This window comes from Xenopus laevis, chromosome 9_10S (genome assembly GCF_017654675.1).
Source record: "Xenopus laevis strain J_2021 chromosome 9_10S, Xenopus_laevis_v10.1, whole genome shotgun sequence".
NCBI lineage: Eukaryota > Metazoa > Chordata > Amphibia > Anura > Pipidae > Xenopus > Xenopus laevis.
In genome coordinates, this window is record NC_054388.1 from 98,719,387 (window position 1) to 98,742,291 (window position 22,905).

Here is a 22,905-nt window from a genome sequence, read left to right on the forward strand (position 1 = left end):
TCCATTAGCGCTCAATGGGCTTGTAACAAGTACTGCTGCTACCTGCTAATGGAATCCTGGCACTAACGTCACCTTCCAGGCTGCTGGTAATTCCACTGTTGGCTAGTATCAATGCATGCACTTGTGCACTATTTGTCAGGGGGTAGGAACGGTTCTTCCCGCAAGTGTTCACAAAAGCGAGTGCTTCACTTAAACTAGTAAATGAGCCTTATTTAGCGTTGATATGATGTTGGGTGTATGTACCAAATCAACCAAACAGGAAAAAAAATGTTGGTATTCAGCCGTATTGGTAAAAATCTCACCGGTTAGTACATGGAGTCCAGGTGCACATGCCCCAGACCTACAGCTCAAGGTGGAGATATCACACCAGGAGACAGAAAATGGCAGACACTCACAGATCCCACGGGACAAGTAAGTATAAAATAACTGCAGACTTTATTAAGGCAAAGCCTTATGCATTTCATGCCTTTGTATTGGGGCAAAGCTGTAAGCGTTGCATGTCCTTGGGCACATTATCATGTACCTTAGACATTTATTATAAGCAAAAACATCACGGCACAAAACAATTTTGGGAATTCTCAAATCATTCAATAGAATGTTGGAAGAACAACAACGATGTTGCCATGGCATCTAATAGATTTCACTACCTCGGGGCAGGCAAACTATTTACTACAAAAAAAAAAGTGAAAAATGAATTCAGAAATGGGGGGGGAGGGGTGAGTATTTTACCCAAATTTGGAACTAGAAAATAAATTGCAATATTTGAAAGCAGACTTTCCTATTTAAATGTATGCAATTTAAATTCAAGAGAGCACACATGTTTAGCGTGTTTGTTTGTCTGTTAATGTGTGTGACACTTCAAATGCCACATTAGGGCTGAGGACTGAAAATGGCAGCTTGCTTCATGCAGTTCTACCTCCATTTTTTGCCCAGGACCAAAGTGGGGAAGTGTAATAAGGTTTGCTCCATCTCCAACCAGCAGATGGCATATACTGGCTTGCAGTTTGCTGGCAATAGGGTTGCCACCTTTTCAAAAAACTTTTACCGGCCAGTGGTGGAGGCGGGAACTAAAGAGACGGGCAGTGACACAAAAAGGGCGGACCGTGATACAAAAAGGGGTGGAGCAACAGGGTCATGCTGCAAAAGGGGCGAGGCCACATCGCGCAATGGCAAAAAGACTAGGAAAAGTTAAGTTCCACCTGAGAGCCAAGGGCTTTTGTTAAGGGTATTACAAATTACCGACAACTACCAGTAAATTTGTAATACCGTCCCCGGGGTGTTTTACTGGCTGGGCCGATAAAATACTGGCCAGATGGCAGCCCTAGCTGGCAAACATCGGTGGGTTACTAGAGCTGAAGACTAGTATGTGTGGGGTTTGACCAGCACCAGAAAAAACTTTGGAGCAGGCAAATGAAGGCAATCTTCCACCAGGTACACTTAAATACATTCAGAGTATATTGTGTCCACAGCCTTATGCGTTTCATGATAAACACTTAATCTTAGGCTCCAACCCTAAGCTGCCTATATTCATAGACCAATACAAGACCCTTCCATCTCTGATGTCACAAAGGGGGTGTATCAGGCATGCACTTATACATACAAGCTGCTGGAGGCAGACACGCGGAATCGTATGGTTTCAGGCAGGATGGGAAGAAGGAAAAGTTCAGTCCAAACCTGCCCATGAAGCATGTATGGATTTCAGCCCAGACCTGGCCAACCTTTACATCTCTGCGGGCTCAAGAGGGCTCTCTCTCCCATATTATGTGGTTCTGTCCAAAACTGTCCGAATTTTGGAAAGCTGTTGGGGTTCTGGTGACAAAACTCTTTTTTTCCAATACATGCTTCTAATGCAATACTAGGCCTACCCCATGTAGACATCTCCCCCCCCAGAACAGAAACTCCTGAATTTCATATACACAGCAGCCAGACTGTCTATTACTTCCAATTGGAAATCGCCTCGTGCCCCAACAATAGCCGAAACAATTTCACGTATTCGTGATATGAAATTAATGGAAGAAATGACAGCCAAGCATCACGGATCCTTACCTAAGCATGATACAGTTTGGTCAAAATGGGATTATTATGTGTCTCAGACACGTGTACAGGAATGGGGGAATAATGTTTGTAGATACATTGACTCCTGCATAGTACCTTATTCTAACTCAATGTTTTCCAACCATTTCTGTACCACTGTAAGTTTATTCTGGCATCCATGTAAGCTCCCACTTCCTTTCTTTACCAACTGAGAACTCTGTGACAACGATAACCATGACCTTTCTTCCTGTTATATCTGTATCGTGTGATTTTATCATGCTTGGAAACTTAAATGCTAAAACCAAATAAAATTTAAGTTACAAAAAAAAAAAAAGAAAATTCTACAACATCTAATGGAACGCCTTCCCAGAAGAGAAGAGGGTAGAGGCTTATAAGCAGGACCAATTTCACATTAATACCTTTGGTTTTGGTCATATAGAAGCTTCTTTTCATCACAATTTTGTTGTAATAAATATTTCAGAACGAAGGAGCAAGAATATGAAATTTCTATCATTAAAGGCTTTGTCTCCTTAAAGTTGATCTTCCTTATTTTTTGATCTGATTAAGGACCACCCTAGAGAATACATCTAATCTCATTGTCCTCTCCTGCGGGTTCTGCTGACATACTTAATGACACCAAACTGTCTAAAAACATTCATTATCCGTAAATACATGCAGCCAGGACGAGTGAAATCAAGGTTAATGCCAATTGCTTGTTTTTCTAGGATGATATGTGTTCTTTGTTCAAATTCTTGACTTAAATTTCTGATTGCGACAACATCAGGAGGTTGAAGGAGTAGGCAAAACTTCACACATAAGACTTCTCTAGACTTGAAGGGGGGTTCACCCTTAAGATAACTTATTGAAAGGCTAATTCGAAGCAACTTTTGAATTGGCCTTCATTATTTATTTTTTATAGTCTTTGAATTTTTTTGCCTTTTTCTTCTGACTCTTTCCAGCTTTCACATGGGGGTCACTGACCCCATCTAAAAACAGATGCTCTGTAAGGCTTCAAATGCATTGTTCTTGCTACTTTTTATTACTAGTCTTTCTATTCAGTCCCTCTCCTATTCATATTCCAGTCTCTTATTCAAATCAATGCATAGTTGCTAGGGGAATTTGGACCCTAGCAACCAGACTGCTGAAGCTGCAAACCGGAGAGCTGCTGAACAAAAAGCTAAATAACTCAAAAACCACAATGAAAACCAAATGCAAATTGTCTCAGAATATCACTATCTACCTCATACTTACAGTTAGGGGCAGATTTACCAAGGGTCAAATTTCGAATTAAAAAAACTTCGAAATTCAAATTCACCAACCGAAATTAAGTTGAAGTTTTTTTTTTGGTCGAATAGGTCTGCTTTCGATCAAATAGGTCTGTATTTGTCTGCCCCTGCCTTACTTCCCAGCCATGCAGAAAGCAGCTTTGTTTGTTTCACTGTAGAGCAGTAGGCGACTGTGTAGACATTTGTAATGGATTTTATTTTTGCCTTTAAATCCCCTTTACTGTTTCCAACTCCAGCTGCAGGGACAAAGATCATGGAGCCAGATTTAAACAGATAAACTGAGATTCTATTTGAAGGATTATTTTGCTGCAGCCACTGGTTCTACAGACTTGGAGAAAGTTTGTATTAAATAATACAAAAACTATAAAATCCACAGTAGATTACATGACAACACAGGACCCAGTGAAGTCTGTATATTCTGATATTAATCAGTCTTGCTGTATTGGCTTCTGGCAGATATTATTTGACTTGTGCTGTTTTGATTATTTATGATGATCCCTAAACAGCCCAGACCACACTGAGCATGTGCACAGTCTTGGTCTTGCAAAGATGTATAACAAAGTTACAAGATGGTGACCCCCTGTGGCCAACTTTGAAAGCACAAATCATTTGATAGATTAGGCTTGTGGTGCAGTAAGTTCATGTTTATGTTTAGTATACAAAATACAGCATTTATAGCCTTATTTTATTTTAGATTTCACTTCCCCTTTAACTGGTAGAAGATATCTGAGAAGAATCACTGGCTCATGAAGTCCAATAGCTGAATTATTGCCCCTGTTGATAAACCAGCTTTCTAAAAGTATGGATAGACTTCTTCTAATGCTTAATACAGATGAGGAACATGAATATTCAATACTCAACAGTCATCAATCCATCCAAGGGCAAACTTAGCCTTTGTTTCTGCGCCATTAAATGGAAGGCCATGGTTATTTGCACATGGAGAGCCACCAACATTTTTTTTTAGAAATTGAAAATGTTTGCTCCATTCTGATACTTTCTTAAGACAACTTGTTTGATTTACTTACAGTGCTGTTGCCAGCTGCAACCAATAAACTTACCACTGCTATGTTCAACATAAAATCAAAGATCTTTGAGATACTATTTAGGGCACTAAAAATTAGCCACAGTGGTTTTATATTACCTCGCAGAAAGCAACAGTAGCGAGGAGCCTTTGGGCGTTAACTGCACAAGTGTCTCCGCTTTCAGAGATAATGTGAAAGAAATGGACCTGATTTATCCCAGGAATAGCACATATAAACTGAAAAGTCAATGAACACAATTTAGTTACACGGTAAAAAGTGTATTGGAGATGCATTACGTTGTATGATCAATTTATCACCATCACTTGAGCTGTCTCTAGGGAGGTCCAAGTATCCAAGGACCCACCCATTTTAGGTCCTGTTCCATGTAGGGAAGAGTTAGGAAAGTTCAATAACAAACCCCATATTCATCTCGTCAGTCTTGGATAGGCCTTATAGTAGGCGATGAAGACACCAGGGAAAGACTGCAACCATAACTGAAATTGTGTCAATAGAATTGAGAAGCCCGAGTTCCCATCCTAATGCTCTTTAGTTGTTTTCTTAATGCAAAGCTGTTGGAGATCAGTACAGGTATGGGACCTGTTATCCAGAATGCTCTTGACCTGGGGTTTCCTGAATAAAGGATCTTTTCGTAATGGATTGGATCAACTAACTTTGGGGCAAATTCACTAATCGCCGAAGCGCCGAACGCTAGCATTAATTCGCTAGCGTTTGGCATTTTCATTACTGCGCAAATTCACTAGTTTCGCTAGTGTTACTTCGCACCCTTACGCCAGACGAATTTTCGCTAGCGACGTAACTACGCAAATTCACTAACTTGCGCAGTGTACTGAACGCTACCTTTTACGCTAGACTTCCTTCGCCACCTCAGACCTGGCGAAGCGCAATAGAGTAGATAGGGATTGTTTCAAAAAAAGTCAAAATTTTTTCTAAGTCCCAAAAAACGCTGGCGTATTTTTTACATTATGGGTGATAGGCTGAAAAAGATCGAAAAAATTTTTGGGGCTCTCCTCCTTCCCCCCTACATTTCCTGACTCATGGCAACTTACCTAGACAGTGGGCACATGTGTAGGGCAAAATAAAATTTTTATTTGATGATTTGAAGGTTTTCTATGCATTTGTAGTGCTGATACGTATTCCTCCATTGAAATTTGAATTTCGCGCCGTATGCAAATTAGCCTTCGCTAGCGTAACTTCGCTTTACATAGCGAATCAACGCTAGAGCAACTTCGCAACCTTACGCTACCCCTGTGCGCAACTTCGGATTTTAGTGAATTTGCGGAGCGCTGGCGAAACTAAGCCTGGCGAAGTGCGGCAAAGTGCGGCGAAGTGCGGCGGCATCTTAGTGAATTTGCCCCAATTTAAGTCTACTAAAAAAATCAAATAAACATTAAATAAACCCAATAGGCTGGTTTTGCCTCCAATAAAGGTTAATTATATTTTAGGTGGAATCAAGTACAGGGTCTTGTTATTATTACAGATAAAAAGGAAGTAATTTTAAAAAATCTTGGATTATTTGATTAAAATTTAGTCTAGGGGAAATGCCCTTCCCGTAGCATTCGGAGGTTTTTAAATAACAGCTTTCCTGATAATGGATTCTAGACCTGTGTGGTTTAAACTGCCCTATTTTGCTTAGCCCAAAAAATTGTGAAACCACAGAACAATGTGCAAAACGCTGGAAATACAACCAACTTAAAATATATTGGAGTCAATGGGCGTTTTTTTCCCTTGAAAAAAATGTGGCTTTTTTCTTTTAGTGAAACCAAAAACAACGTGAAATTCTAGCACAGATTCACAAAAAAATTTGCCGCTGTTGAAAACAGTACATTTTGGAGTGAAACAGTATCAGGCTAAAGCATGTCCTCATCCCTATTGCAGATTGCAAAAAGCTGCAAGTCTCTGAACACTGTTCTGATGGGTAAGTCCAGTGACTCTACTCTAGTAATACAGGGCGGACCCCCCTGTACCCGCCTACTACCTTGCAAGTCATTCTAATTTTTGCTTCTCATCATTTGTGGGTTATAAATGACAAGACTTAAAGGGATTAGTTGCTCATTATTCATTTGATATCAGCCAATAGGAATGAGTATGTTGGAACATCCGTATTAATATCTGCAGGACTTCAATCAGGCTGCGCCTTGTCCTGCGGTTGAAAACGGCAGCACCCATGAAAGGCTTAAAAGGAACCACCTTGTTGCACTGGCAGAACTCATCTCCTTATATAAGTCTTCCATGAAATGAGATGTGCACACAATGGATGTACATTTCCTTTTGTTACTATGTTTCACAAATGGGATATTGAGCCTAGAAACGACCTTGCACAACGTCTTTAAAAGAAACCTTGGAGATACAGTCTGAGAGATTGAATAGCTTGCTTTTCATGAACCTGACATTTACAGCAAGAACCCTGGTTTCTCCTACACCAGAATGAAAGTCAATTCACAGACTGCCTTCACGGGGATCGGTTTCCTCTCTTTCTCTCCTAGACTGCATAGAAACCAGGCGGCAGCCAGATCAGCTTCAAGCTCATAAATCTGCAGCTAATCTGGAGCAATCAATAATTTTCATTAGGAACCTGTGAGAGGCACCATTAGAGGGACAAATCTGTTTAACCTGACACCTTGATGAAGTTATTTGGTGCTGGGGTTTAAGTCATTGAAAGGTAATAAAGAGCTAAGAGGGATGGGAGAGCCTGGTTCTGAGGCCACGCTGGGAATATTTACTGATACTGCCTTTGAAAGGGACTGATGAGGCACAAAAAAAGAAAAGTGTAACCTGGGAAGATTATGAAACTCTAAAGACAGATTCCTGTGCCGGCTGGTGTTGTTCAGACCCTAAGCATTATAGGAAATTGCTGTTTTTGTGCGTCCGCGATATACAAGGGGGACAAAAAATACACTATATCAGAATACTCACACGGGCACAAGTTTAAGTTTACTCTAGGCTTGTGAATAATAAGACTGTATCAAAAGCAGCATCTGCCAGACTGTGCTTATGGTCAGGGGAAAGCTCAGCACTTCACATCATAGCTGTCAAATATGTGTGTACTTACAGACAAATGGGGAATAAGTAGAGTTTGTGGACCTGTTGTTGACAACAGACTCAAAGTTATCTTGGGACATCATGGATGCCCTGCCATGCCCCTGGCCCCAACCATGTTCCAGCCCTGATTTCCCCCCTGCCCTTGCCCCTCTGCCATACCATACTGCTTCAGATGTTAACAGAGGACTAAAGGTGTTGTTTCTATGCATTTCAACATGTGGGTAAGTTAGGTTTCAGGGGCAAAGTACTGATAGCAGAAGATGTACCTGTTATTGCAGGAGGGATTACAGCTGGGAGACTCCCAAAATATGAGGGCGTTGATTGCCCCAGACACTCCCATTATGCCCAGAACATACCTGCAATCCCTCTAAACCTCACCTTCTTCCTGTCCCCTTTGCAGACTGTGTGACCTTCTTGCCCATCACTGTTGATTGCGGTAGAGAGATATCCCCTTAATTAATTATAGTATTATAAGAGGATAAGTTGGTTTGGCTAAAATATTACACTTCTTTAAGACAACTTTATTGCCCATCACACCACACTTGCCATGAAGCCCCAGGATGAATTCCCGGCCCCCAACTGCCCCCGGTAAAGCTTCTCAACTAGCCTCATGGCAACTGCATTACAGGGGACATAAACCTTCCAAAGATATGACCATTTTGCACCCCTCAGTTGCATATATTCTTCCATTCCTTGCCATCGCTTTGCCAAATGAAGATGGCATTTCTCCAAAAATGATCTAACTTGAATTACTCAATGCAATCAGCTGCAACTGCAGGGATAGCAGTGTGGGATAACCCAAGATATATCACTTTAAGATATATATTTTGCAATAATTAACCATATGACAGTTGCAAGGGCAGAAGGTTTTTTGCATTTTATAGCAAGTTGTGATTATTCTATCTCTCTCTTTTTCTCTCTCTCTCTCTCTCTATCTCTCTCTCTCTCTATCTCTCTCGCTCTCTCAGTGCTTTGAGTGCAACTGTCTGTTTGAAATGTGATAAAAGCACAGACTTCTATTTAAAAAATAATTAGGGGATGTTTGAAGCGGCGTTAATGCACGCACACTGGCACTAAAACCAATTTGCATGCGGAAGCTTTATTTAGTAAGGCTTTTTTTTAATGTTCAAATATATTTGCGCCTTTATTTTTAGATGGGCGGCGCCGTTCTAACGGAATAACCAGATGTCTGAACTCGATCGCATCTCATGTTGTCTAAAACGGCCATAAATATTTGCTGCTGTACACATTCCAGCACTTACTGTACATCACCCATGTGTGCCTTTAGATTCCCTTATTTAAATCAGTCTTTGAGAAAATATAAATAAAGGATAAATAACCCTTCCATTTAAAAATATTTTATTTCAGTCTCCAGTTCAACCATGTGGCCGGTTGCAATCAGCCTTACTAGAGCCACATTAATCATCAAATGTATTACATAGGGAGATTTCAGTGCAATTGTGGTTTGCCAATATTACATAGTAAGCAACACCAGAATGGTGAACAAAGTGCTGTTTAGTGGTCTGTGTTAAAAAAGAGTATATTTAATTGCATGTACAAATAAACGTGAGAGAGGATGGAATTCTTATCGGTGAATCCTATTGTATTTATTGTGCCACCGGTCCACTGACAATTAGACAATATCTCTTTAAGAAATCATTCCTAATGTTGCTGGACTACAGCTCTAAGATTCTCAACCACCCTTAATACATAATTGGAATATCCATGTTCTTGTAGAATAACTCTGCTTTGGTCAATGTGGGACTGGTGTACCTGGGGCCCCTTGAGAACCAAACACGCCATCAGAAATCGCAGGGCCCCATACGAAAAAAATTCCTGGGCCCCCTGGGCTGCGCCCACCACAAGCCCCACCTACAGGTCCGCCCTCCCCATCCCACAGGTCCAGACCCACCACACACTAAAAAAAAAAAAACATTGGTGGCTATGGTTCCCACATGTTAATTAAAAAAAAAAAATATTGGTGCTCAGGGCCCCCCCATTGAAAAAAACATATGTGGTCAGGGCCCCCCATTAAAAAAAACATTTGTGGTTAGGGCCCCCCATTAAAAAATATTGGTGGCTAGGACCCCACATGGGGAAAAAAATTGGTGGCCAGGGCCCCCTCCCCCACGTTATAAGAAAATTGGTGGCCAGGGCCCGCTTAAACATCCATGTAAAAAAACTTGCCCCCCCAGAAGTTTAAAAAATAATTGGCACCCAGGGCCCCACCACACAACAGGGACCACAAAGGGTTACCTTTAGGGGGGACCTGCCATGTTGCACTTACTTCATTAGTGTGGCCCACCTGCTGTCAGTGAGCTGCCAACTACAGAAGAGAGGAGGGGAGCACAGGTGGCTGCATCTTCTTCCAGTGACAGCATTTTCTTCCACTATTGGTCACAGAATTTCAAGTCCGGGTAAAGCTGCATGCTGATTGGATGAGCTAGAGGGGAAGTTCAAACCTCAGCTGACCAATAAGGGAAAGTAATAGACAGAAGATACCTCCCCTTGTGCTCCCGCCCTGCCTTCCCGAAGTCAGCAGCTCTCAGAAAGCTAATCAAGAAAGTGCGGTGTGGCCGGGCCCCCCTTACCCTCGGGCCCCCTACAACTCTCCCCCCTGTCCCTCCCTGATGGCTGCCCTAACCAAACATCTAGGGTCCTAGTATGGTACTGGTGACCCAGTAGACCAATACAATGCTTTTAGAAGGAATCACATGATGCTGAGTTGATGTACATGCTGAATTCCATAAGTCCAAGATCTGCAAACTTCAGCACCAAAGACAGATCAGTAATGTTGAGGAAGCTTGGAGCTGATCAATAGCAGCATAAGATCCTTATCATAAATGCCCTTCATCAGGACATTTCAAACTATTGGAGTCAGCTTTAAGATCTAGTTTTTAGAGTTTTTGGGTTCAGTTTCACCTTGGTCACACCCTCCCTCAATTTGGAAACAATGATACCTTTGCATTCCAAATCTAGTAAAGCAACCCTACATTCACCCTTATCTGGTCTCCCACTCCATGCAATGTATTTGAGTCCTTCTTGGGGGTGGAGTCCGTGTTTTCAAATTTCTGCATTGAGATTGACCCTTACTCCTGATATTATGTGGGAATGGTGGATCCCAGCATTGAAATATGTGGCGATGGTGCTGGGAGTTATTTTTTAAAGTGAAGAAACTGGTGTTTATCCACAATGGGCTGTAGGGAAGCAGCAATACAACAGTGAAACAACTCTGGGGAAACAAGAGAGGGAGTTGTGCTGGGATTCGTCCATGACAGTAAATGTGCTTGAAGTTGTTAATAAGAGGGAATGGCATAGAATAATGATTGTGGATTATAAAAGGCTAATATGCCCCCTATTAAAATGTAAAAGGCTATGCCAAGTCAGCGAAGGAGTTCTATGACCTTTATAAAAACATTTAGAGCCTTTGGGATCAGCAGTCAAGTCCTAGCAGTTTTAGTACTGTTGGTTGCCTAAATCCTATTGGCTAAACAATGTGTTACATAAGATTCACTGCTTTAACCATAATGCCTGTCTAATTATCTTGGTTATTACAGGGTTAGAAGTAGAGGATAGGGCAGTGTTCGGGGGGCCAGAATCCCCAGATGTCTCCTTATTTTGACAACTACACTCCCAGAAGAAACAGGAGAAGCTGCTGTCTGCACCCTGCACAGTGTTTTAGAATAACATCATTGCTGCAACTAAATTTTTTATTTGAGACTAATCAGTGTATTGGCCACTGCCCATACACCACTATGTCTTACATTTTGGATAATCATCCAGAGAAAAAATTGCCTCTAGAGGTCCCTGCCAAACCTGGTGATATCACATGAGAGTTGACAATTAGTGATGGGCGAATTTGCGCCGTTTAGCTTCTAGTTTTTGATGCCGGCACCCATTTTTTTTACGCCGGCGGCCGTTTTTCTCGCAGCGAATCACGCAAATTCATCGCGAATTCGCCCCTGGCGAATAAATTCGCCCATCACTATTGACAATGCATAAATGAGGGAAGTCCAGTCACTGGCCCCTAACTGCTGCTAAACGGTACCTTCCAAAATGCCTCTAGACTGAGGACCATAGGCTGAATATGCTTTCATGAACCCTCATATGAAACATATATGATTTGCAAAGCAATATATAGTTACATATAACATATACTGTATATATATATATATATATATATATATATATATATATATATATATATATACCAGTACTGATGCAAAGCTGGGATCCAGGGTCAGGCACTAAACTGCAAAGATCGGACCAGTCCCTGGATCAACTTGTACTATGAGCTATCTTCCATAACCCTGTATTCCCCCACTTGCTAAACACCATCCAACCCCTTCATCTAATCAAAGTCAAAGTAAAATTTATTGTCATCTCAGCAGTATACGAATACACAGTGAGCCTGTATGACTGATTCATATTTACAGCTCTCACAGTAAAAAACCTTTCCTAATATTTAGCTGGAACCTCTTTTCTTCTAATCGGAATGGGTGACCTTGCGTCAGCTGGAAAGACCTACTGGTAAATAAAGCATTAGAGAGATTATTATATGTTACCCTTATATATTTATACATATTAATCATATTTCCCCTTAAATGTCTCATCCCCAGTGTAAACAACCCCAACTTGGCCAGTCTTTGTTCTTCACTGAGATTTTCCATACCTATTACCAGCTCAGTTGCCCTTCTCTGCACCCTCTCCAATTTAATAATATCATACATGGAAGCTAATTTTGCAGCAGTATAACTAGCTGTACCAAGCAATAAGATGCTTGCTTTCATTTTGCATATTATAGTAGTATGATCAGAACATATCTCTGATTGGCTGCTATGATTAACTTCATGGTGTAGTTTAGCATCCGTGTTAATAAATTAGCTCCATTGTGTCCTTTTTACTTTTATAAACATGTTTTCCTCTGAACGGACTCATCAGATGGCTTCCATTTTAACTAAAGTACCGTAGAAAGTGTATTCCCAGCAGGAATATCCTGTATGAAGAATAAAGGGGGCTCCCAGAACCAAAAGAGACATTCTACTTTTCTTCTATGAATTCTTGTTATATTTCTTTGATACTGTATTAACCCTGCTTCTAATCCTTTGCTTCCTCTTTCCTTATTTGACACTTTAAATCTATTTCCCTGTGTGTGTGTGTATGACACATTTACTGAGTTATTTAAAGGCCATTTTTGAAAAGAAGCAACACAAAGCCACACAGAAGATTCCATTAGCTGGCCTCAGCCTTTCTAGCGCTGCTCTCTGCGTGCCGGCATCTTCCTATACAGAAGGCGCCACTGGAATATAAAAGGAACATTACCAAGATTCTAATCGTGATTTTTGCAATTGTCAGAAAAAAAAGCTATTTAATAGGATTCTTCCTATCGTATGAAAGAGAAAAGATTTATAAATAGGCTGGAGATCTATATTATGTACTTGCCGATAAATTTTGAATACAGAATGAAACACTTTTGGGGGCCGATTCACTAACTTCGAGTGAAGGATTCGAAGTAAAAAAACCTTGAATTCGAATTTTTGGGCTACTTCGACCATCGAATGGGCTACTTCGACCTTCGACTTCGACTTCGATTCGAAGGATTCGAACTAAAAATCGTTCGACTATTCGACCATTCGATAATCTAAGTACTGTCTCTTTAAAAAAAACTTCGACCCCCTAGTTCGCCATCTAAAACCTACCGAACTCAATGTTAGCCTATGGGGAAGGTCCCCATAGGCTTTCCTAAGTTTTTTTGATCGAAGGATATTCCTTCGATCGTTGGATTAAAATCCTTCAAATCGAACGATTCGAAGGATTTAATCGTTCGATCGAAGGAATAATCCTTCGATCGTACTATCTGCGCTAAATCCTTCGACTTCGATATTCGAAGTTGAAGGATTTTAATTCCCAGTCAAATATCGAGGGTTAATTAACCCTCGATATTCGACCCTTTGTGAATCGGCCCCTAGTTGTTTATGAGTGCAGCCTCAAGTGCAATTGTACTAAAAGAGTTGCAAATATTGTCCTTACTGATAGGGTTAGACCGGCCCACTGTGATCCCGGGAAAAATCTCATTAAAAATTAAGATTAAGATGCCCGCGGTCTCCACTATTGGAAACACAACTTAATTGATATTAAAGTTAGTAAGTAGTGCAGAAGGAGCAGTAGTGGCTGGGGGGGGGGGGGGGTGAGCCCTAAAATTGGGTACCCAGTGGGCCGCAGGTACTCCAGTTTAGGCTCTGCTTACTGAAGCGATTGATTAAATGTGCACTTTGATATCATTTGATATCATGATGCCCTTGCTCTGATACATTGTATAAAAGTGCACCTATTGACTCTGGAGAACCTTGGATCTAACCCTACCCAAAAAGGGCACTTTGCACCTTGTGCCTGATAAGGAAATTGTCCTTTTAAAGCTCTCACCTTGCTTGGCGCCTGAATATTTTTCTAGAGTGTTGTAACCAGAATATCCATTTGCATGGGAATCAGGGTTCAACTGGATAACAATATATATCAAATATTAGGGGAGTCTATTATAAGTAATAGTGAGTCAATGGGACTCTCCCTAGTTCCCAGGGCACCAACAATCAAGTTTCAATTAAAAATCAAAAATATTTATTCAGTATCATATTAAAAAGGTACATACTGACCCCATATAGCCCACCTTACGTGTTTTATACCATCCGGTACTTAATCATAGGTGTCTTAATGAGACACCTATGATTTAGTACCGGATGGTATGAAATGAGTAAGGTGGGCTATGTGGGGCAGCTGGGGGAGCAGGCCCAGTCCAACCCTGATTGCAAGAGCCGAGAGCTCATGATATTTCAGATGGAGAGATTTTAGGTTTAGACCTTGTAGTGGTCTTTTGCGAAACTAGGAAAAAGACAAAAGTGCATAACACAGACAGCAGAATCAACTGTTGCTAAATTGGCATCAGAATTAAGGGTCCAGGGGCCCTGAATTGATGCAGAGTTTGAATATGATGTTGAAAAAGCCCATTCTCAGGGTCTGGGGAATTGGGGAGAACCAAAACAAGTTGCTGTGTGGGTTACTGACATCTAGTTTCTTCCCCGGATGAGGGTTTATGGTGGCTACATGCTGGTGATGGATAAACATTGTATTCTGGACTGTATTTCATATGTTTGGAACATGCTAATAACTAAAGGGAGTACATACATTGTATACATTGCATTATTGCTTGTGCTTAGTCTTTATGAATTTATGCAGGATGCGGATTTCATTTTAATTCAACTTTGCCTTTCATTGTCAGTGAATGAGAATCCTGCTGATGATGACTTCTGTGAAGCAAGACTTTATTATATATATCTATCTATATCTATATCTATATCTATATATATATATATTACTTATATAGATCACTGAGCCATGAAATAATTTTTATGGTAATATATTACATGCAAAATCACAAATACAATAAGGGGCCGATTCATCAAGGGTCGAATATCGAGGGTTAATTAACGCTCGATATTCGACTAGGAACTAAAATCCTTCGACTTCGATATTCGAAGTCGAAGGATTTAGCGCAGAAAATTCGATCGAACGATCGAAGGATTATTCCTTCGATCGAACGATTAAATCCTTCGAATCGAACAATTCGAAGGATTTTAATCCAACGATCGAAGGAATATCCTTCGATCAAAAAAACTTAGGCAAGCCTATGGGGACCTTCCCCGTAGGCTAACATTGACTTCGGTAGCTTTTAGCTGCCGAACTAGGGGGTCGAAGTTTTTTTTAAAGAGACAGTACTTCGACTATCGAAGTCGTAGTCGAAGGTCGAAGTAGCCCATTCGATGGTCGAAGTAGCCCAAAAAACACTTCAAAATTCGAAGTTTTTTTTACTTCGAATCCTTCACTCGAGCTTAGTAAATGTGCCCCTAAATGTCCATTTGTTATAGAGGGGGTGTAAACCCAAAACGAAAATTTAGCCTTAGCAGCTTTTCAGAATTGTGCTGACCAAAAAGCATAATTTTCCTAGAATGGTGTTTTTTTTTCCCAATTTTGCACTTTGCTCAATGTTTGCAAATGAGACTTTGAATATGATTCAGGTAGAGCTTGTCCTTAAAGGAGAAGGAAAGTCTAAAACTAAGTAAGCTTTATCAGAAAGATCTATATACATACACCAGTAAACTCTCAAAGTAATGCTGCTCTGAGTCCTCTGTCAAAAGAAACACAGCATTTCTTTCCTTCTATTGTGTACACATGGGCTTCTGTATCAGACTTCCTGTTTTCAGCTTATACCTCCAGGGCTAGGGCTTGAGCATGCTCAGTTTGCTCTTCTCTCCCTCTCCCCGTCCCTTTTTCCCCCCTCCCTCCTCTCCTCCCTGTTGTAATCTGAGCCCAGAGCTATGAGCATGCAGGAAGAGACTCAGACAGGAAGTGGTCACACCAAGCTAATATGGCAGCTGCTATCCTAAACAAACAGAGAGAGTTTATAGAGCTGTTTACTCAGGTATGGTAAAGCATTATACAGAATAAATATAGAGTTATAGCTTGCACTATTGTGGCTAATCTATTGGCAATAAACTGCTTTGGTGGCTTTCCTTCTCCTTTAAAACACATTGTTATCCAGCCCCAGATCGAAACAGCATCAGATTTGTTTCTTTTTATTGTTGTTTCCTACAGTCAGTTGCTCATTGTGATGCATCCGCTGCTGTGCGCCTTGTTTCCATGGAAGCAGCTTTATGATGCCCCTCGCTGTTTCACTGCTGCTGTAGGAAATGGAAGTTTGTTTTGTGTATCGGAAGGGAGGGGAAAGTGTCTCAGGTTCATTTTCTCTTCACCTAAAAAAAAAAAACATTTTTGGGTTGCCATTGGCAACAACAGATGGGCCATCCGATCCCCTTCTCCATTGCTCGTGTTTGTGCGTTGCACTGCTGCAGGCAGATATATTTAGAGAAGCAGCACTTTAGAAAATGTAATTTGGAACTTTATAAAGGCTTTTTTTTATGGTGCCGGCTCTGGATTTCCATATCCCCATCTTCTCTCCGGTCCGACCCTATAATCATTTACAATTCTGTTTTTCTTGTAAATAACAAACAAGAAGCAGCCAACCTGATGTTACTCCCCTAAGGGTTTCATTATGAAGGGGCCCCACAGAGCAGTAGCTGAATATAGGAACAGGGCGCAATAGCACATAAAACAGCAAGATGGTGGAAATAATACTTTCTGTTAGAGTTGGAAATACAATTATAGTTCAACAAGAGCAATCGGTTATGCAGTCTTACTTCCTACAGATAACAGTGTCCTGAAAACTCGCCCATGAGTTGTCTGTGTAATGGGAGGCAGACAGGGACCACATTTAAATAGCACCCAATGTCCCAGTCTCCAAGGGTCGCAGAAAGTGGCTTGGCAGAAAGTTGGCACGGTTTTGGCACACTAAGGAGTAGCTGGGTGAGTGGCATGTTTGATGCTGTGGCCTAAATTTCAAATTCCAACAGTTTGCAGTAAAGAGACACTGCGGCACTACACTGCTCAACCACACTTTACTCCGTTGATGCTGGACTGCAAATCCCAAAATACTTTAACACACTATCAAGTTTAAGGCATGCTGGGAGCTGTAATGCAGGTTGTATAATTAAAGCAATACAGGGTATTGCCCTGTGACCAGGGGCATATTTATATTAAGGCACCCAAGGGCCTGTGCCTAGGGTGGCAGGTTTTGGGGTGACTATAAATTAATTTTTTAAATTTAAAAAAAAAAAAAGGTAAGGGGTAGGGGGCGGGGCTGATTGGCGGAAGTGACGTCACGCATGCACATGTACGATCGACGTAGGGGGCGTGTTTAGGTCCAGTGCCTAGTGCAGAATCAGACCTAAATACACTCCTGCCTGTGGCCCTGCAAAATAATCCTCCAACGACAATCACAGCTAATCTGTAAAAATCTGGCTCCATATTCTTTGTTCCTGCAATTGGAACCTTTAAGCACAGTTTCTCAGCACTGAACAAGTCTGTCCTTTATCCCCCATGTCTGATTCCAGTGTAATATAACGACCCCAAACTGGCACAATCATCTCTGTATGGAGATAAAAACAAAGATGGCTGCCTTAGTGCCGGGAATCGGCATTCTCTCTGGTTGATTCTCTCGCATCTGTAATTGAGTTTTTGGTCAGTAAAATTCTCATAGGTGAATTGGTTTCCATGTGTAATGACATTTTTCTCAACTTCTGTAGGTGGCGCAGTGGGACACGTTTATGGGTATAGTGTCCCTTTAAGGCTTTACCAGGCAGATCATGGGTGGATTTTAATGACGACTTGAGAAAGCTAAGCCACCCCCAAACCAAAACCTATGAATTTCCTACAACAAGGATGGCAGTATTTTACATGAAGTTTACACTGCCATGAAATTACTATTATATGCTGCTACACATTATTTATTTGTCATCTACTTTGTCTACCCTGTCTGCAATCCTCTTGAAATTCGTGCATTTGGCAGCAGACATTGTATGCTCTATCCAGAAGGCACCAATCCAAAATAAACCAAGATCAGCAACCCTTTAAAAATGCTATATGGATGTGGCTGAACTACAACGTCCGTTGACTATTGATAACATGGGGGAGTATGCAGGGATAGTTGGGTCACTCTGTCTGCATTTATAATGGGTTTTACAACTCTATTATTTTTTAGTAGGCAAATTAAAGCAATGGAGTTTGCACAAATAGGATATTAATGTGAGAGCCGATCCATCAAAGGTGACACGGCTGTGTCCGGCATCAATATTTAGCCTGACCCCATCACTCATTGTAGACTGAGACTGATATCGAACAAGTGAATTCTGGGCATGTCAATCATTGTTTTCTTTAACATAAAATCTGCTAGAGAACCAGCTCATTTTGGGTTTGCATTGATTAGTCCATTTTTTACTCCCTATGAAATGAATTGGATCTGTATGATTGATTGTCAGCTACCCGCTTAACTAATTTCCCATTTAGATAATTGGCTCTTAATTAGTGATTAGAGTCTGATTATGATCATCATTTTTGGCTATTTCTATATTTTTCTAAATCTCTCTTATTTTCCAATATTGGTTATAGGGAAGTGCAGTTTGTAGTTGAGGGGCTTATCATATAATCAATGGGATATTCTGCATGTATCACTAACTGCTACATATCTGTCTGTCTGTGTGTCTATCAAGCAGCCAAGCAATGCAAACAGTTACCAAACAAACATTAGAGCAGGCAAATAATACAACCTTTTGATTGGTGGAGCTGTATGAATAATGATGAGAGCATGGTGGCTTCCCTCTATTTAATATTCGGTCCATCAGTTATGGGCTGTTTTTTTTTTTGTATGATTTGATCTGTTGGCTTTATAAGTAAATAATGGGACTGGGTTCCTTGCCTGGAAGCAAATGATTGGATTGTGAATGTGTTAGGTAAGAATGTGGCTTTTCTCATCTGACAAAAGACATCATATATATGCAAATTAAATCCATCGACCAACAAAGTCGTTCATTTTTAGCAAGCAGCCTGGCTTGGACTGGAATTTGGTTGCTGTGAGAAATAGGAAAGTGTCTCAGTCACTGAAAACCAGCCAGATAATTGGGATAAAAATAACAGAGATAGCGGCACAAGTTGTACAGTAGTCTCCCTATGTGGTACCGGTTGCCAGTTAGAGTAACAAAGACTTTTAAAACCATTGGAACTGTCCAATGAATGTACCTTAGAAAGTTGCTAATGCTTAGGGGGTTATTTACTAAACTCCGACTGCAAAAATCACGAAAAATTTGTGATTTTTTTTTTTTACAAAATTGAACTTGAAATTGAAAATTACGAATTTTTCAGATTTTATTAAACCCCTGAGGATGGAAAAGTCTGAATCAGAAAATCCGGCATCTCAGACCTGTGGAGGTTACATATAAGTCAATGGGAGAAATCCCAATGATTTTTTGATCTGCGCTGGGTTTCGTGTACGGATGCACCGAATCCACTATTTTGGATTCGGCCGAACCCCCGAATCCTTCGCAAAAGATACGGCCGAATAACGAACCGAATCCGAATCTTAGGAGTGGGAAGGGGAAAACATTTTTTACTTCCTTGTTTTGTGACAAAAAGTCACGTGATTTCCCTCTCCACCGCTAATTTGCATATGCAAATTAGGATTCGGTTCAGCCGGGCAGAAGGATTCGGTCGAATCTGAATCCTGCTGAAAAAGGCCGTGGGAAGGGGAAAACATTTTTTACTTCCTTGTTTTGTGACAAAAAGTCACGTGATTTCCCTCTCCACCCCTAATTTGCATATGCAAATTAGTATTCTCCAAATCCTGCTGAAAAAGGCCGAATCCTGTATTTGGCTGAAACCCGAACCGAATCCCGGATTCGGTGCATCCCTAGTTTCGTGCAATACCTCAAAGTTTTTGGGCAAAAATCATGAAATTAATAATAAATAAGCATGAAAACCCTGAGCGAATTTGATCGGAGTTTATGGCAGAAAATATTGAGATAAATTCGGACTTTGATAAATATCCCCCTTAATGTTGGGGTCCTATCACCCCTGTAAGGCATTTTAAAAAAGTTCTGTTCCAAGTTTTCAGGCGCAGAACTGAACCAGTATCATATGATTGAGCTCCCAAGTCATCTGTGACCCTCTCTAGAGCTCTGTGGATGCAACGAGAGAGCAGGGGAAGAAAATTAATCACCAGGAAAGTAATATATATAGACAGCTGCAGTGAGTTCCAGCCTCCTTTTTTTGTGTAACTTCAGCAAAATTCTAATCAAAACAAGATTATGTTTTCATGGACTGAGCCGAAAGTCTGATGCGAGAGGAGAACCAAGGATCTCAAGCTTACGTTCAATAAATATAAAAAGGTTCTGTATTGTGCAGGCGAGATATTCAAATACACAGTCTGGAAATGTATCCGTAACGTTCTGCAAATCCAAGTTTTTAACTGTTCTTCTCCCAGCAGTTAATGCAGTTATCTCTGGCTGAGCACATCGATTATGTGCCTCTTGTTAGAACATGTGTATCCCAACACCTCTGGAACAACTTGCAATATATCTTCCCACATACCCCCTCCATATTTATAGATCGATCCATCAGTCTGGTCACATTCATTCTTAGGAGAGTGAGGGATTTTCAGCTGTCCAAGTAAATCAGCCTGGTTGTCAGGCCCATAGCAAACTATAGACATGTTACCAACGATACTAATTATAACGATAATAATGATTATAAGGCTACCGTCATAATTGTGCTGAGAACAGTGGAATGCCAATGGGGATGTAGGGGAATAGGAAAAAAGGGGTATGGGAAAAACAATATATTCTTTCTCCTATAGAATGTTCCATAAACCATGTTCTTTGGGTCACTAAGCCTAACATACCTGATCATTATAACACAATAGGAGGGCTCTGGGTTGTTAATTAAAAAGTTTGTAGCTGAGACAGTGGCAGCTTAGCACTGTTAAAACTCAGACTCCAAGAGGATCAGAGATGTGGTTTAAGGGAGGACATTATCCTAAAAAGCAATATGGCTAGAAATGTGGTATATTATATACTGCACTTTCTGTACCAGCAGAAACTCCAGCAGATGCGTAACAGTAATGTTCCAGCCAACAAAGATTGTCCACAGACTTTTGCCATCTTGGATCTTGTTAGGCCATCTTTTGAGAGTCAGTGACTTTGCACATGCTCATTGTGCTGCTATTGTGAAGCTAATTTGAAAGAACTTAAACGGACACTAAACCTCCCATAAAGTTGTCCCTATGCGCCCCTAATTTTTATATAGATGTTGAAAAAAGACATGGAAACCAGTTCAGCAATGAGAATTCTAAATTACATATGTGACTATGAAGATTTTCATTCATCCAGGTCATCTTATATCTAATATAAGTAATTAAAAAAAACAACAACTGGACTTTCTGAGTAATTATTGAAGATGTTTCACTACTCATCCGAGCAACTTCTTCAGTTCAGTTTTTGACTGGAGTTGGAAGTTCTCGGCATATAAACTTTTCCACTAATCCATTCACAATGGCACATTGTAACTCTTCAGAAAGGTGACATCTGAAATTCACAGAGGTGTTGATTCTGTGTAGTTACTGTGATAGGATTATCCAATGTGTCATGCAACTCCTAGAAGCAGGTGTTACTTGTGAGAGTTACATGAATGGATGTGTGAAGTGTTCTGAATCCGCCGGGGTACAGAAGTTAGAACAGCATTGTATGTAGCAGACAGGTGGCGTCGAAGGCCCCCGCCTCTGTTCAGGGATGGTTTCTCTACCTTGACATGAATCGCCTCTTTCATGCCTCTTCCAAACCAACGGTCTTCTTTATCCAAGATTTGGACCTTGCTATCTTCAAAGGAGTGTCCCTTGTCTTTTAGGTGTAGATAGACAGCTGAGTCTTGACCTGTAGCGTTCACCCTCCTATGCTGAGCCATTCGCTTGGTGAGCAGTTGTTTTGTCTCCCCAATGTATAGATCTGTGCATTCCTCGCTACACTGGACTTCGTATACCACATTGCTTTGTTTTTCTTTAGGCATTGGATCCTTTGGGTGTACCAGTTTTTGTCTAAGTGTGTTGCTAGGTTTGAAAAACACAGGGACATGGTGTTTGTTGAAAATCCTCCTGAGTTTCTTCGGCACTCCAGCTACATATGGGATGACTATGTTTCGCCTACTATGGGGCAAATTTACTAAAGCACGAAGCGGCTAACGATAGTGCAAATTTGCCAGCGTGATGTCATTTCTTACTTCGCCCATTTACTAACGGGGGCTGGTGTAAATTCGCTAGCGAAGTGGACCTACTCTAGCGCTACTTCACACCCTTACACCAGGCGAAGTTGCTCTATGGTGAAGGGACGTAACTACGCTAATTCTCTAACTTGTGGATTTTACTGAACGTTACCTCTTGCGCCAGACTTGCCTTCACCACCTCAGACCAGGCGAAGTGCAATAGAGTAGATATGGCTTGCTTCAAAAAACGCTGAAGTCCCAAAAAACGCTGGCGTCTTTTACTTTTTCAAGGGTGATAGGCTGAAAAATATCGTAATTTTTTTTGGAGGTACCCTCTTTCCCCCCTACATTTCCTAACATATGGCACCTAAACTATATAGTGGGCACATGTATAGGGCAAAATAACAACTCTATTTTATGAAGCTTTCCCAGGCTTGTGTATTGTAATGTATTTGCTGCTACATATACACGTCCATTGTACTTTAACTTGGCGCCGTATGTAAATTAGGCATCGCTATCATAACTTCACTTTGCTTGACGAATTAATGCTAGAGCTACTTCGCTACCTTTCGCTAGCGTATTTTTGTTGCTTAGTGAATTTGCCCCCATGTGTCTACCAGCGGTTATTTCTATTGGTGTTCCTGTGGGCTTGGTTGCTGCTGTTTTGACAAAGGCCCAGTCTGGGTAGCCACACACTTTCAAAGCTCCTCTGAGATGTTTATGCTCCTTGTCCTTGGATATTGATCCGAATGAGTGGATTTCCTGTATACTTCCGTTTTCAAGTTACCCCCCTCTTGGATGCATATCAAACA